This window comes from Poecilia reticulata, linkage group LG11 (assembly GCF_000633615.1).
Source record: "Poecilia reticulata strain Guanapo linkage group LG11, Guppy_female_1.0+MT, whole genome shotgun sequence".
Lineage (NCBI taxonomy): Eukaryota > Metazoa > Chordata > Actinopteri > Cyprinodontiformes > Poeciliidae > Poecilia > Poecilia reticulata.
Genome location: NC_024341.1, coordinates 19,171,078 through 19,188,619, shown reverse-complemented (window position 1 = coordinate 19,188,619; position 17,542 = coordinate 19,171,078). Strand labels below are relative to the sequence as shown.

Genomic DNA, 17,542 nt, shown 5'->3' with positions numbered 1-17,542 from the left:
AAAAATGTGTATATCAGGACACTGATATACACAGTGATGCAACGCACAGTGGCTTCTGACACCATCAGAGCAACTCCTGAGCTAATGAGGCTTAGAAGAAAGAGAGAAAAGGGCAGAGAAGAAAAACTGCGTTTACTCTGAAATTAGGAGTTTCCTTTTACTTGTGTGAAATCACAAAATGTAGAGAGCAAAAGCAGACCGTGAAATATATCACAGTTTCTGTTCATTTTCACTTGTCACTGTGTCAATCAAATGATCCCAGGTGTTAAAATGAAACTGGAAGATTGAACAAGTCAAGTTCAGGTTTGGTGAGATAAAAGGACAAAGTTGTTACTTCAACAAAAATGCATAGTTTTGCTGTGAAAAGGAAATCATCTTGTAAAGTCTGCCATTTTGGTCCAACCCAAGTTTACTCTCTGCAACTAATGGATCATTTTTAATGGAGAAGAGACTCTATTGTGGTTTAAATGGGTTATTTTTTTTTGTACATGATGCACTAACTATTGATTTCCACTCAGATTTTTGACAAAACGCTGCAGATTTTTGCTGATTTCTTGTGAACATAAGTAAAATACCTTAGAAATAATTTAACTGTCCTAACAGCAAAGTGCTTAAATTTTAATAATTTTCTCCAAAGCAGCCAAAGCTGAAGAGCTTTTTTCTCTCTTCAAAGAAGTTTCTGTACCACTTCAATATAAGGAACAACAGCACAGATTTAATCTATTACAGAATTAGTGCAACAGTCCAACCACTTTTAAATGCAACACAAGTCACATCACAGACAGTATTTTTWAAAAACTGTTGTCTGTAAATTATACATCTATACAGAAGCTTTAAGTCTATGACAACAGTAGCTATTTATATTGAGAACACAGTTAACATTAACCCTTTTGTCGGAGAAATGAGGCCATTATGAGTTGAGTTTACTGATAATTCAGGACAAAGACAAATATTAGAGCTGATATTTTAAACTCTTAATTAGTGTAGAATATTCCTAGCAGCATTCAGGGCTTACCTTCCCTGCAGACGATTATTTCCAGTGATACATTTAGCTTCCCATTATCCGCTCCCGTCCAACTCCCAGTTTAAAGGTAGCAGCCTGAAGAAACAGCCAACATGCCACTCTAGGAAAATATATTTTCCTTTTTAGAAGCTTCCTACATCCCTGCGCTTTTTCCAACCTTTTTTTTTTTTAATTGCCCAATTTGAAAATAGCGAACCAAGTTTTCCTCCTGCAGTAAAAACTTTCACACAGGGAAGAGTAGCTGTTAGTAAGACCTGGTAGTTACTGATTAGGAAAGAATTGAACTTCTAAGGTGTTTCCACACCTGAAGGTCTGGTAAACTCTAAGATTGAGGACCAAAAATGCAACATTTGTTAAATTTTCAGCTGGTGTGGTTCACTTTGAAAAACCTGTTCCCCTCCTCTCCTGTGGTGGCGCTGCACCAACTAATACAGAAGAAAACGACAAGTATGTGGTTTAATGTCGCCTTCGAACCACAGAGTTTACTTTAACCAAATCGACTACAGCGTTTTTGGTCCATATCATAGTTGAATTTCACATTCACAACTCCTAAAAACAAASTGTAAACTGAGTTTAGTTAAAGTGGAGTAAACATGGCTGGTGTGAATGCACCCTTAGTTTCTGACCAGCTGACGAAGTGAAATTCAAACACCAGTTGTTGTGCATCTCTACTTTTAATCACAGCGTTAAAAGCAGGAATGAATGCAAAAAAAGAGAGTTCTTTAATCCCGCTATGCTCTCCAAAAAGAGTTCAATATTTTAAACGGTATTGAACTCTCCAAAAAGAGTTCAATATTTTAAACGGTAAGCTTACAAATAATGACGTCACTTAAGAAGTAAATCTGGATTTTTTTCCATTTTTAAAGCCCGAAACCTTGCTGCATGTTTGTGTCCTAAAGCCACCATCTCAACTGTAGCAGGGCTTCWCTGTGATTTGGTGGTTAGCACTGTTACCTCAGAGCAAGAAGTTTCCATGTTCAAATTATAGCCTTTGTTTGTTGAGACGGCTTGATCCTCCTGAGTGTYTGTGTGGGTTTTTTTCCRGGATTCTTTGGWTTCAGGCTAAAATCCAAAAACCTGCACGTTTCTCCAGCTGGATAATGTAAATATTCCAGAGGAGGGAGTGTGTGCAAGACTGATAGTCTCATGTTCCCCAGTGGCCGTCCTTTCATGCATCAGTGGAGATGAGCACCAGCCCCCTGCTACTCAGAATGGGACGAACTGGGTATAACTTAAAACGAAAAAAAATATAAATCAATTCAAATTGGACAACTCCTCRAATGCATGATACTATTATAAATTAGAGGAAGAGAAAAATCTAGACCAGTCATCCTCAACCCTGATGCTTGGTGTCCACTGTGCTGCATTATTTACATGTTTCCTTGACGTCGTCCAGCTGATTTAAATGAAATGATCGTTGACAGCCRTCTGCTGTGGCTTTGTCACACCCAGAAACAAACCGACGACCATGACTGACCAACAAACTCTAGTTCACACAGCATCACTGAAATTATGGCTGGATAACATCACAACATAGGCGATATCCATATTGGTCGATATCAGAAATGATTGATTCATTTCTGTTACATCTGAAATACGACCAAACTAGTGACGCATCCTTTCCCGTTTAATCCAAAGTTTTCACTCAGCGCCGTTGTTTTTGTTCTTTTTAAGCAGCTGACACACGGTGGCAAAACCTTAAACTTMTGTTGCGCAACGTACTCAACAAGCTGTTGCTAGGTTACCAAAAAGCAGCGAGTTGCTAGGTGACCAAAGAGTGAGCGAGTTAGCCACCAACCTAGCTTAGCTGGCTGTGAGAGGTCGAGAGCCTCTGCCTACATCCCCCAGAATGCTGTGCGGTTCTGGATCAGAGTTCAGAGAAATTATTGATTATATCAGATGCATTATCGTTGGWTATTGATCACATATCTATCGCCATATGTATTGTTATTGATTTATTGTCCAGGCCTACTAAAAAATAAATAAAAATACTCTCAGCTGCCGACTTTCTGTGGGCAAAGTGCTAAAATCAAAAAACCATGAGCATGCTCACGCTGGAATCCTGGTGATTGAAGAAAGAGAACCATSAACCATGTTTTTTCTTTAAGTAAGCTACAGCCAAAGGGAGAAAAAYGCATMMGACTGACTAAGGTAGACCAAATAACTGCTCTGGCAGCAATGAGTCCGATTATAGAGGAGCAAAGCTCAGAAAAAGGGTCAAATCTCAAGACACCAAAGGTTTTCCTGCAAAGAGAAAGCAAAAGAAGTGACTAAAGCCTACATACTTTTAGACTGCAAGAAATCAATTTAGAGAAACAACTAAGGAGAACACAAAAGGAGGATGGGATTGGAAACAAAGAAAGAGGCATGGTAAGATTAACGTGGAAACTTTAATTGGAGAGAAGGTCACAAGTCTCCAGAGTCGACACACACTAATGAGCTGCTAGCYGATTAACAAACTGTGTGAGGGAGACACASAGTCACATGAGGACTGAGGAGGTCCTAAAGTCACTAAAACGGGAATAAAACCACGTTTCTGAAATCAGCAGAAATCCACAAACCTCAGAGCTGGAACTTAATAACTCCCATGTTATTCCAGGTTTAAACGTATAGAATAACTGTTCATTGGAGGCTAGAGCAGAGCAAAGCCTATTTAAACATTAACATATTTAAAAGATCAAATGAAGAAACTGCTAATTAACAAAGAGTTATGCAACATACAGTTACAGCCTACCATCTTCCATCTGCTGCTCTTCCTCATCTAGACCCTCAAGACCCAACGCTTCACTGAAAGGCTTCACTTGCATCAGACCTGATGTTCTGCATATATTCAGTGTTTTCAAAGAAAAAAAATGACTGTGCAAACCAGTTTCTATTTAATCAGAGCATAAAATGTGCTGTCATCACACAAAGGCAATCAATTCATAAAATTAGATGAATCAGACAAGTTTAAAATGGCCTTTCCATTTCTCTACGTTGAGGCGTTTTGGGACSCAAACAGTAGAAGTAATTTCTTTTGAGCATCATCAATAAGCCCTATAATGAGAAAACGTTTGGAGCGACACCTGTAGATCATTGATGAGGCTTCAAAACCTCTTCAATCTAGGCAAARCGACCCATAATGCACTCTGCCTGGTGTAACGCAGCCTCTGAAGCAGGYTTTACGTTCACAAATCCCACTTCACCAACTTAATCATTCCAGGAAGCTCTTGAATGTTTCTGAAATCTGGGATGCATTTGGTCAGAGTGCTGCTGGATCAGCGGCTTATCAGGGTCCTTTTCCCAAAACTGTGSCGTCAACCTGGAAAACGGGAACGWTGTTGCGATCGGATCGCCTGTATTCCAGGTCTYGCACARACTGTCACATTCACCAACTGTTGTGAACAAATATTACAAATATTAGCTGCTAATGTATTTTATATATTTAATCACTGCAGCAATACATTCACAAGCAGAGGTTGTAATGTATTCTGCATGCAATTAACATATTGAATCTTAAATGGTAAGAAGTGCTAATTAAAAGTTTATTACAATGACAATTTAATCCATGCGGGAAAGGCATTGGGTTCTAAAGTTCAGGTTAAACTCAAGGTCCGTGGGCCAAATCTGGCCCGCCATGGCTTTTTGTGTGGCCCTCTAGAATCTAGACTAAACACCAAGTGTGCTTAAACATTTTTTCATCAAATTATTGCAGTTTTTATGACTTTACTGTCAAATGATATCAGTCAGTCCCTCCAGTTTCTTGAGAATCATCACTGAAATTCACACAAAAAAAAAAACAAATCCCTGCACTTTTTTGCACTAATGCATAAGTGGGAGTTTGTTGCAGATTTTTATCAAAAATTGTCAAAACCTCTTACTTGTACTAAACAGCTGCCTCAGTTGATTGACATCAGATTATTGTCCAAGATCAATGCATCGAGTAACAAACAGCATCACAAAATCCTGGAGGAACTGAAAAGATGTTCAATGATATTTAATTTTAAGAATCCGTTGATGCTTTACCAGTTTGTGATCAGGTTTTATCAATGCATTTGGCCCTTTMAGAGCCTCCATGACCTGGATTTGGCCAAAACAGAAATGAGTTCAACACCTCTGCCTTAAACCAACCATGATGGAGAAACAGCTTACACACTTCCAACCTCACAGAAACAGAGATGGTCCACAAAGCCACTGAAAGCTTCTACTATGAAGGGATTCGTTTCTTTCTTGGTAATTTCACACATTTTCTCCCAATTTTGGAAATGCACTAGCYGCTTATGATGAGCAATAAAATATTAAATCTTATTTGGATAACATGAACATTTGTTCCAGTTAACACGCAGGGGTGACATGGCAATTTTAAAAGGAAATCTAAATTGTTTAACAGGAAAATTACATTTGTTCACTATTTTATCCGTTTTCCTCCACGTGGAAACACAGCTATTAAAGAGAAACYTGACAAACCATTTAGGCTGCACAAATCTCTGAAAAGACTAATCAGTTTGTCAATACCACTCAGTAAAGTACACATTTGTTACTTTTAAAAAAGCTGGTTTGTAAAGTTAAAGGAAAGAGTTGGAAAATAGCATGACTGTACAAAAGCAAAAAGCAGAAATGTAGTTTATACAGCATGTAATGTATACAAAACCAGAAGTACATGATCTTTTTGGTTGATCTAAAGCAGGAGTGTCTAAGTCACTTTCATTTTGGGCCACATCAGAAATCTGAATGTTCTTAAAGGGCCAGCTGTGTCAGAATGTACTGATAAAACCAAATTAAATATTAATAAAGTAATAAGTAGCCGTTAGCTTCAGCATTCAGAAAACGCATCTTAAAATAAATTTGAACATCTTTTCACGCCGATCCTCCAGTGTTTTATGATTGCTTTTTGCAGTCCAAGTCACAGATTTTTCTGTGCTAAATTAGAAATATTTGTAAAGAATATCTGCGATATTTGCACTAACGTGTAATTTTAAATGTGCTTTACATTAATTGCCACTTTTGACCAAATTTAAGAACAATTTGCAGTAAAAATCAGGGTAAATGAGGGAATGTGTGGATTTCACAGATTGGTGAAAAACTGGAGGGACTTATTCATGTAATCTGGAGTCTAGAGGGCCACATACATTCACACCAGTGGGCCAGATTTGGCCCCCGGGCCTTGAGTTTGACACACATGATCTAAAGCATAAATAGTTAAGTAAGATTTAATGTCAGATGAAAAAAATAATTATTATTATTCTGATGAACAGAAGTAATCTTTCACAGAGATTCACAGGTTAGCATTTTATAAAATTGACTTTTAAACTGCATGAGATGTGTCTTTTTATACAATGGTTCAACTCTTGTTCTATATAAACAGAATATCAGAACTTAACTCCTTTCTTCTCTCTTTCCTACCTTTCCAGTGCCGTTTTAGATGCACAAAAAGTTTGTAGTTTTTTTTTTCCTCCGAGGGAAAAATATCCAAATACAAATTCAGAGCGACCAAAGCAGTTTACCGTCTAAAAGACAAAGACAGCAGCACCAGGGGCCTTTGTAATAGGAGCACTTTATCCGTCAGCGGCGGCATCACAAGCGATTACAGTCCTAYATTACGGTKWAGAGGCCTGACAGTAAAGCCCGGGCCTCGGGACCGGAGTCGTATTTTCAGGCCGATTACAGCAGCGATTTGGCCTTCAYGCCTCATTCTCTGAACCATCCGAGGCCACGATGCCCRTCTGCCTCCTGCGGCTTTGTGGATCAACAATCCACCTTTGAGGCCGTCTTTAATGCACCTGTTACTCATCCGGATCTGCTCACCAGCCGAGGTGGGCAGTTTTATGGAGCGGTCCACAGAACATGTCACATTCAGGCCCAGCGTCCTGCAGCCAGACGGACACCTGGTTGTTATCTTGGTGAAGGTGTAAAACTACAAACACGACGGTTTAAAACCCGTCTGCAGATGTAAACCAAACCTTTTACATTTCCATGCAACAAATATCAAGATAATAATCTCAAGATTCGGTTCTCAATTTCCAAATGATAGATTCAAAATCACATTAAGTCATTTCAAAACCAGATTTCTAGCAAACTGGTGGACTGTTTCAGCCTGGTTGGTACAAGGCACATCTTTTGCAGCTGCATTTAACAAAGAAAGTATCCGCACTCAGTTAAGGCTCAACACATAACTTACTTCTCAGCTTTTGAGGCTGCAGCCTCTTCAGCAGTCCTGGCTTTGACGACGCAGTCGAGTGCAACACTTCAAACCTCTCTGCCATCACGACGGCACATTATGCCAATGAAGGCCACTAATGATAATTTTGCACATTTGCCTCTTTTGAAAGCAGCTTCTGATAAACAACTGAAGAAAATTACAAGATGAGCAAATATCTGGAACTTGTCTGACTGGATGGGCGATACGGGAAAATAAAACAAATTGTAATCTTTTTAAAGCTAAATCACTTTTGAATGTTATTTTCTCAACATTTTCCTTAAAGCAAAACCAAACAGAGCCTGTAGATGAAACAACATTTCTGATTAGATTTAAATCCATCCGTGCATTTTAGCCACTTCTGATAAGAACTAATGACATTTAAGAAATGCGTTGACATATTTAAAGTACACTCGGACTATTTTACACAACTCAAGCATTCATTTTCCTGGCAAAGCTAAATATTGTCAGAAGCAATCTGTTGACTGATAAACTCTTGGTACATGAAAGCTCGTTTATGAAGATAAAGGAGAAGGAGGAAAATTAGATTGATGCATCTGTGCAAGGAAATAAAACAGGATGCGCCTTGGAGAGCTTTCTACAATCCTCCTGCTTTGGCAGACAGTTCGCATTTTCCCTTCCAACAGAATTTAACCCAGAACAAAGTCTGCAAGCAGCCTTGAGTTGTCACAACAAACCACCTATTGTACTGTTGTCTAAGGTTGCACATGAGAAAAACACGCCAATATCAATTACATTTAAGGCCATTTCTTTCCAAACATTTTTAATGGATAGAAATTTACAGCCCATCCAACTGACCAAATACAGAGCTCCAATACYGATTTTTTGGATAAAAACATTTTTRAAAGTTCAAAATCAACCTTTTGATAACGGCAAAGGTTCATTTGCCTTTAAGACAACGCACAGCAGTAAATAAACCAAACTAATCAAAGATGCTCTCTRTCAAAACCTGAAAAATTAAAGCAAACAGTAATGTTGATCTTTAAATAATGCAACATGCAGCTACTACAGTCATTTTACATCATTTCTTAGAATATGCATCAGGATGACAACCTTCTTTATTCCTGGTTTTAATTGTGCACAACCTAAGCCGGCATTGGGATGAATTCAAAACAAAATCTAAAGCATGCATGATAGATATCACTCATATGTGATATTGGATGAACCCCAGATTTCTCTTCAACTCTGATTCTTTTGCTCATGTGTCAAAGTTTCTTCTTCGGAGACGATACAAGCCAAGGAAATTAACATTCGGAAAGAGATGCACCCTTGACAATAGGTTATTATTTGTGCCTGATTATGTATCCTGTAGTCAGCCTCCGCTACATCAAAACACACACAAACACACACACACAAACACAGGATTAGAACAAAAGGCGAGTCCCGCGGCACAGATTTGCGCAGAGAACATAATGGCTGATGACATGCGGCAGTTTGGAGGCTTTCAAAGCGACGCGGCTAATCTTCCTGCACTGGAATAACATTATTTTCTCCGCTTCCTCCTCCTCCTCCTCTTCTTCGCCGCCCGCCCACCGGGGACTCACAGGTTATTGTGTCCAAACGCACCCCAAGGTTAACCCACACAATGAACGGGCAGCGGTGAGCCACGCAGCCGGCTGATCGGGCCGCCTGCTGATAGATTGTGATGAGGCAGGTGATCGTTTAGAATGGGGTTCARACACAACAAAGAGACGTTTCAGATTGTAGCACCTTCACACTGAACAATAAAGCAGAGAGGCTAGACTGTAAGGGAGATTAAAAAAATAAAAAAAAGGGGGAGGGAGAAACAGAAGGGGCCTGGAAAAAGTGTTTTTGGTGTCAATCCAGGTTTATATTGTGTGTTTAACAAAGAAACGTCTGTTCTTTGACCGCAAAGTGAGGACAGCCTAGAAAAACAATAATGATCAAGAACAATGGAGAGAAACCCCATAGCAAAACAACCAAATCTCAAATTTTAGTAGAAAGTACTTTGTCTCTTACCACTAGGAGACAAAGTACTCTTAGTGGTAAGGCAGTTTTGACAAAACTGCCCTGTTAGATCAGATACAAGGCTAAAAACAAATRAAATAAAAAATGAACTGGCTTTTCATCTGAGCGACCAAATTCAGTAAAAAGAGGAAATGAGATTCCAAAATCCATAGTCATAAATTATGGAGTGCATYGATTGTTTTTCATGTGTTCTGGCCATTAAAAAGCCTCCCATGTTGTAACAAACGCAGAGTAAAAAAAAAAAAAAATTATTGGAACAATTCATGTCCAATTTTCAACAGGTCCAAATTATTGAAGTGTTCAGTCCAACATAGAACAAGCTGTAGTTACTGTAATGATCTACTCCGGTTCTGATCAATAAAACATCAGGATGGTAAGAATGGGAGGCAATAACCCAACATTAATAATGTAAATTAGACTCTGTAGTTACGAAAGATGTACTGCACACAGGCAGAAACTTAAGAATATTCATCTAAAAACAAAACAGTCCTTCAAAGTTGATGTTTTATTCTCTTTAGCCATCTGTCTCGGTTTTAAGACATGCTGAATCACATATATTGTGTTTCCAAACAAATCAAGTGAATGTGCTACCTCCAGTTATGAAAATGTACCAAAAACAACTTAGAAGAAATGACACTATTGGTTGTTTATAACATTTCTAAGTTCACCAGGTGTTTGTTAATTGCTGCTGCTGCTAGTCTGGTGGAGCAGTGTGAAGGAGGCATGGGGAGGCTGTGGACTGGATGCTGGGTCCCCAACCCAGCTCCAATGGGACTGAAGCTCCAATGAGGAGATTTAGGGAAATGGTATGAACAAGCATTAAGACTTTAATGGCTGCCACTGGAGGATCCAGGTTTTATCAAACATGCATGAATAAATCAGAGAAATAATCTGGGAATGTGCTTTATCAGTTAACCACATTATAAAGTGATATACAGCTCAAGAAAGTCAACTTTGCATAACATCCCCCCTCTAAATCTTTTAATAGTACAGTTCCAAAGAAAAAATAAAAATCAGCCAAAGCTTTACAAAAACATGAGACTGAAAAAAACGACGTTATGTTATGAGGAAGGATAGAAGTAACAATCCTCAACAACATTTCTGGAAGACTGCAAAGATTAGTGTTCATCATCAGTAATTGGATGCACATTACTTTCTGAAAACTGAAATGCTAATGAAATCACGTTTCCTCCTCTGGAGATGTTAACATCCACGCCATGTAGCACAGAGGCTTATTAGCTAGCATCACAAAGAACAAGCCAAAAAAAAAAAAACATGATTAGCTTTATTGTTGCTGATCTTTAAGATCAGCAGCTCCAATCCCATCACTGCTGTGTGGCGAATAAGTTCAGAGAATAAGAAGGAAGCCAAGTTGTCTCTGAAATGAGCCCATCAGATGCTGTGGCTGCAGCGCCCGATGTAGTGCCATCCATTTGTTATCATAGCCTACAGGCTTGTCCCTGGGAGGYATTAGCCGTTATTGGCCATAAATCCAGTTTTGCTTTAGTCACAGCATTTGTATTTCCCAGGAGAATCACGTAACAAGTGGTAAAATGTAACAATTTAATTATTTTTTCAAAAGAGTCCATGTGATTAAAAGCACACCACTTTGGTTTAAAAATTCACATTTGGCAGGCTGAAGAGGAAAAGCAGTTGCATCTATTTTTACTAGTCATAAAAAAAAAAGTTAAGTATAAAGCTTTCAAACATTTGCAAAGATTACCCCTTCAAACTACAACCCCAAATGAATCGCAGGTCGTTTTCTACCCATCCACTCCTGTGTCTCTTGTTTCAACCTCGCATTATTCTGCACACTCAGATATGATCAGCTCATAAACATTTATGTCCGGCTTTTAAATCAGATGCCGCCGGCAGTCATTTTCCTTGTAAAATAGCGGTAAATGTGTATTTAACCTCCATTAGACCCCCATCTCCTCCCACATATATTAACTTGTTTGCATTCACCGACAGATCAGTCTGTGCCCGACATGCGGCGGTAGCTCTGCATGCTGACGTCGTCCTCCGCTACAACCCTGATGCCAAGAAGCATCAACGCCGACATCACCGATTCAATGTCCCGCTCCTAAGGGACGGCTAATTGGTGGAACAGTGTCCTTCCCGAAGCGACGGGTGGGCTGAAATTTTTATTTCTGAACGAGAGAGGGGGGGGGGGGGGAAGCATAAATGAAGAGGAGGATGACCTTCAGAGCAGCTGCTCTTTTACCAAAGGTAAAAGAAATTAGCTGTTAATACTCATCAATCTGCACGCAGTTTGGCTAATGAGAGGCCGACGGAAGCCAATTAGGGACAATTTAGGATGTTTACGCTGAAATTTTACCCTTAAACTGCCAAAGCAGCGTCTCAGCAGCGACTCCCAGCTTATTAAGACTTTTACTAATTTAAAGTTTCGCAGATTTAGTGTGGTGGTCGTTTTCTCTTAACTTTTACATTCATCTCTGACAAAACAACACGAATAGAGACTAAAGATGTACCGTTTAAGATGAATATCACCAGCGCATGATAAATGTATCCAGATCTTATTCCCCAACCCTGATGCTCATCACTGCCCTGCGTGTTTTAGATGCGTTTCCACTCCAGATCAAATTGTTGCAGAAATCTGCTACCCAGCAGCTCATTTAAGCCAGGTGTGTAGCAGCAGGAAACACCTGACCCATGCAGGACATGCAGCGGCCCCGAGGACCGACCGACCGGGGGTCAGAGCGATCCTATCCAACCAAAGAGCTCAGTGGGAGAAACTAAATATATCACAAAGGAAGTGGTTTTTAGATAATAAAGCATGCAGTGTGCCATATTAGAACTTAAAATCACCAAGGCTGGAAAAATGAATCTCAATTCCTCAACCTGCTGCTGAGATACTGGTCAACATCTTCCTAAATGTCAGGATTACATCCTCTTTTTGTTGCTTTTGCCAAAATCTTTACAACTAAAGGACACAAATGAGAACTGAGAAAATAATATGGCARAAATCAACYGCTTAGGGCAGGGGTGTCAAACTCCAGTCCTCGAGGGCCGSTGTCCTGCAACTTTTAGATGTGCCTGTGCTGCACCACACCTGAATAGAATAATTAGGTCATTAGCAAGGCTCTGGAGAACTGATCTACACAAGAAGGAGGTAATTAAGCCATTTGATTCAGGTGTTTTGTACCTGTGGCACATCTAAAAACTGCAGGACAGCGGCCCTTYAGGACTGGAGTTYGACACCCCTGACTTGGGGTGATAATTTTGTTCCTTTGTTTCACTCGTGAAGCTCTTTTGGTCTCAATGTTCTAACAAAAACAAAACCGGCCTCCTAATGGGAGCTCCTGGGTCCTTGCTAAACAGATGTCATCTTTTTGACTGGTGAACCAGGAGGTGCAGAAGTCATCCACCTCATTAGCAAAATGATCTAAATTCTCCACCCTCAGGCTACCAACCTGCCAACGTGAGAGAGTGAAAGCTGGTGTGGCARCACTGGAGCCCCCAGGAATATAAACTGTTTAAAGACAGCAAAGCACTGTTGGAGGATTTACAATTGATACTATAAAATATKAAATAAAACTATATTAAGCGTGACATGACGTCAGGGATTTTATCCCAGAAAAAAGTCAAAGAATGATATTCCTGAAACCCTATCCGATCGAAACYGTTTGACTATATGGGCTATGAGAAATATTGATCGGTTCAGTGATTGGTCCTTTCGGGAGACTAAAATCCCCCTGTGGATGAATCATTGATGAGCATAAACGCCGCTCGCAGCTGTGCGCCGCCAGGTACCTGGAACCAGAACAAGAGGATTTCTGGACTCAAATAGCACCTCTGCTGAGCTGAGGGGGGGGACCGGGACCGAAGCAGTCCAAACCCACACACAGACAAAAAAAAAAAAAAAAAAACCACACCAGTGAGACCCATCACCGAGAATCCACCTGGCGTCTTAAGACAAAGACATCCACCCAAAACGTCCGCGCCGATCCCGCCGTTACGGGTGTCTTAACGCAACGTTTTCACGGGATTTGCGTCCCAAACACACGCAGCCGGAGCCACCGGCCTCAGCGAGCCAACAGACGGACTGAGACCGAAGTTGAACCGCGGCTGAAGGTGCGCGGCTCCCGCAGATGCACGTGTGTCGGAGGTAGTTTGACCGGTGCAGCTGCGCGGCTCACGTCCGGCTCACGTCCGGCTGACGTCCCGCTGACGGGCAGGTGTCAGTCAGAGGTGTGTGAAACGCGCACGCGCTTCGTGAGAAAAACCACGAGCACGAACAAAAGGTCACAAGAAAACAACTATTTAATCTGTTTATCGAACAGATACTCACTCCATGAAACTGCACTCAGCCGTGAACGCGCACACGCACGCACAGAGTGTTTATAAGGGCAATGCTCCATAAAAACAAGTATAAACGCACCTTTCTGTCTGCAAAGCTCCAAAGACTCCGTTGAGGCTTAGTCCGTTCAGCCGGAACATTCACATTAATCCACAGCCGCTCCGCTTATTTCCAAAATCACACCGGGACCGAGCCGGTAAGRGGATCCTTTCCCAGCCGGCACCGAGAGGTTCGTGCAAATAAATCCACCAGGAGAGCGAGCTCACGCGGAGCCGGAGCCGGGGATGAGGTGCGCCAACTCCGGGTCAAATCACACAATGAGGCGTTTCTCAGCAGCCCAGAGTCTCCGGGCCCCCGAACCACGCCCTCCTCATTATCATAATAGATTGACCGGAGCCAATCAGAGAGCGGGACGGCGGCACTCGGCGTGCCTCTCGTTCAATTTAAAGTCGCTTTGAATTTCTGACCGATTATCCACAATAAGAGTCGTAACTTCTTCGAGTAACTGATATATTAAATTGAAATGCATTTTTTTTTACTGAGTTTCTAAATGTCTGAATGAAGGCTGGATGCTAAATAATCAATAACAAATACTATATTGAAGCAAACCAATACACTAAATAAGTATTAGCTTGTTCCTGCTCTGCATCCCCAGAACCAGAACCAACCATGGAGAAGCAGCATCCAGCTTCTGCGCACCACAGATCTGGAACAAACTTCCAGAAAACTGCAGAACAGCCGAAACACTGAATGCCTTTAAATCTAGATTAAAAACCCATCATCTGTTTATAGTTGCTTTTGAAACATAATCAATGAAACATTAATCGACAATCTGATTTATGTCTAATCAGATTGACATTGATTAAATGTAAAGTTTTTGACAAACTTTAAAGCTGTGGAGAGAGATTTCTGAAGGTTCTCTAACGCAGATTAATAATGAATCGTGCTTCATTGCTCCATACATCCATACCACATGGGGTTTGGGAAACCCCAAGATAAGTGAATGAAGAGCGAAAGCATGCAATTTAAAAGGAGTGATGCTTGGAACCAAGAACAGTTGAGTCTAATTAACTAAGTGTTTTGATGCAGAGCGTGGCTGCAGGAGCAGAGGGAAAACAAGCAGCTGATAAAGATTTAACACCTTGGGATTCACTTTAATAACGAACTAAACACAAGAAAACACAGCAGACACGACCAAACGCTAAGATAATCAGACAAGCATGAACAGAATAACAAAACTGAAAACCAAAATGACAAAGTCTGGATCATATAAAGATAAAACTCAACAGACTGTCATTTTGAACCTACTGTTTAAACTTCTTCTTTGTTTAAGTGCATCTAAAACAAATGGATTATTTCTCAGTACACTTTACCTCATAAATCAATCTGCCCTCTTCATCTGAGTGTGTGAATTATCATGTGGCAAAATTAAAATACAAGAAATTCTGGTGTTCTCTCTTAAAAAAAGTTAATTTTGTATTAAATRTTTTCTCAAGTATAATCAATAAAACAGTTTATTGMCATGRATCCTGGTCAAGATAGCATAAGAAACGCATGGTTTCTTATTCTTCACTGCAGGACAAAAATCATCCTGAAGCTAATTAAAAAWTTTTTGACAAACCRGTTAAATACTTTTGAGAATGCAGTGTGGTCAGAAAAACCCAAAATTGTACAGTTTAAATGTCATTTGACTAATCATGTGTGGAGGAGAGGCAGCACTGCACATCACCTCAGATAAACCACAGCAACCRTGGAGYCTGGACTGGGAACGTCTCTGAGCATAATGGTGAATTTATACAATTAAAYRWTRGCTGAACGGAGACAGTTTTGGTAAGAGTCTGACAGATACGAGCCTCAACAGAGCCATGGAAACTCTCAGCTTGCTTTACTTCCTTTGCACACGTTTCTTTGTTGGAATTCATGTTGAGGTAGAGATACAGTTACAAAAATAAAGGCTKAGGTGCTCATTAATTATTTTCTCCGCTGTACACTTAAGGTCTGAGTTGTGAAAAAGTGAKACATCTACTTTCTACAGCGCTTGCTGGAAATGTAACTACTGAAACTGGTATCAGTAAAAAGAAGAGGCTTGTCTACTCCAGAGTGCGCCCCGATGTTGTAAAATGATTTCCTGGAGGAAACTTCAATTAAATTTCCGGCTCACAAACTGAATTTATTTCTCAGCAGGATAATTAGAGTCAAGTAAAAAAAAAAAAAAGAAAACTGAAGGAGGTACTGCAAATGCAGCACCTAGATTAGAAAGCAAATCCCCTCTGCTGCATCTCTGTCCGTTTATCTGTCTGTCCTTCGTCAGATCCTCCTCCTCCTCCTCCTCCTCCCTTACAGCTCTCTGTTTATGAAAAACAACAAATTAAAGGATATGAGAGCTGCCAATATCTGGGGAAATAAGTTTCCAGTTGTGCTTTGTGTTAATGTTCCTGTGTGCCTGATTAAACTGCAATCTCTGCATGTTTACTCCGTCCTCCCTCCCAAACACAACACTCCACTGACATGCAGGRAAGCAGGAAGCAGCAGGGGGTCCAGGTAATTCAGAAGCGCTCTTCGGTGGCAGCAGAGGAAAATTTGAGATCATCCATCTCCAAAGCCGTGTTACAGATGCAAACAACAACCATCAGTCTTCTGGTGGGTTCAAAACATCTCCAGGTTGTGTTTCAAACCTGATTGTCTGGTTTTTGGTCGTGATTTCTCAGAAATGTTTTGCAACAAGGTGCAAAATCTCAAAAACAAAAAAAACGGAATGGGAAAAACTGAGAATACCATCTGTCTTCTTACTCCCTTGTCCGTCAGTGGGGTCGGGAGGGGTGCTGGTGCCTATCTCCAGCTAACGTTCCGGGCGAGAGGCAGGGTCACCCTGGACAGGTTGCCAGTCTGTCGCAGGGCAACACAGAGACACACAACCATGCACACACACACACTCACATCTAGGGGCAATTTGGAGAGGCCAATTAACCTAACAGTCATGTTTTTTGGACTGTGGGAGGAAACCGGAGTACCCGGAGAAAACCCACCATGCACAGGGAGAACATGCAAACTCCATGCAGAAAGACCGGGGCCGGGAATCCAACCCATACCTTCTTGCTGCAAGGCAACAGCTCTACCAACTGCGCCACTGTGCAGCCCACTGAGAATATCAGTCAACCGAATTACTGCTTTGTTTATACACTGAAAACATCCTAATTTGTACATCAGACACACACATTTATTTTACACACATTTATTTTCCCCTGGGATCAAAAAACAGAAATCCGTGACTTTAAACCACATTTAGTTTYATTTTTCTATGTGCTTTGAACAAATTTCAGTCAACACTCCATGTGGATCTAGTGGATGTTGCAATTTGTAAAGTTGTCTGAGTTCTATGTTGCTTTTCAGGGAGAGAGCCACAGTCTGATCAGAACAGTAGATTGAGGCACCTACATACAGTCCAAATATTAAACACCAGCTGGAGGAGGGATTTCTCACCACGACCCAAAAGAATGAAATGCATGACATAAATAAATGCATGAGCGTTTCCATTTCTCCCTGCCACTTCGGCAGCTTTTAGTCGTCGCTCTCGTCGGAATAGAATCAATAAATCAGACACGTTCAACCCCTCTGGGCTCGAACACAGACACTAAATCACATCAGCAAATGTCATAAAACACACACTTTGAATGAGTTTCATAAAGGGGAGCCTTTCATCGGATCGCGGGAGCGTTCCCGCCGGAGCCACACGGAGTTAAAGATGGAAGAAATGCATCAACCTCTGAGCTGAAACAGCCTTTCTGTTTATTCGTTGTGTTTCCTGTGTTGCATGGAAAGAGAGATCAGAACAAGCTGGGTACAGCTGAGAGGCAAAAAAACTAGCAACTTCTGGAAAAGAGCAGGAGATGTGGCTCATATGGCACTCTATCAATATTAATGTGGACATATAAACCACACACCGATCCACAGGGTGAGGGAACAGCTGCTGAGCATATAACTTGATGGCTGGTAGACCTCATAAAAAGCAACA

At 40.8% G+C, this 17,542-nt stretch overlaps 1 protein-coding gene across 5 annotated transcripts in view; it reads right to left on the bottom strand.

The window, feature by feature from the left end:
* The window catches only part of LOC103472534 (semaphorin-6D-like), a 183,477-nt gene extending 169,608 nt beyond the window's left edge, over positions 1-13,869 (bottom strand). For 4 of the 5 annotated variants that reach the window (XM_008422237.2, XM_008422234.2, XM_008422235.2 and 1 more), the window contains exon 1: positions 13,612-13,868. The gene's annotated coding sequence lies outside the window, so the exon portion shown is untranslated. Of the gene's footprint in view, positions 1-13,611 lie in introns of all 5 variants that reach the window. The other variant, XM_008422238.2, reaches the window with a different exon arrangement.
* Between the last annotated feature and the right edge of the window lie 3,673 nt (positions 13,870-17,542).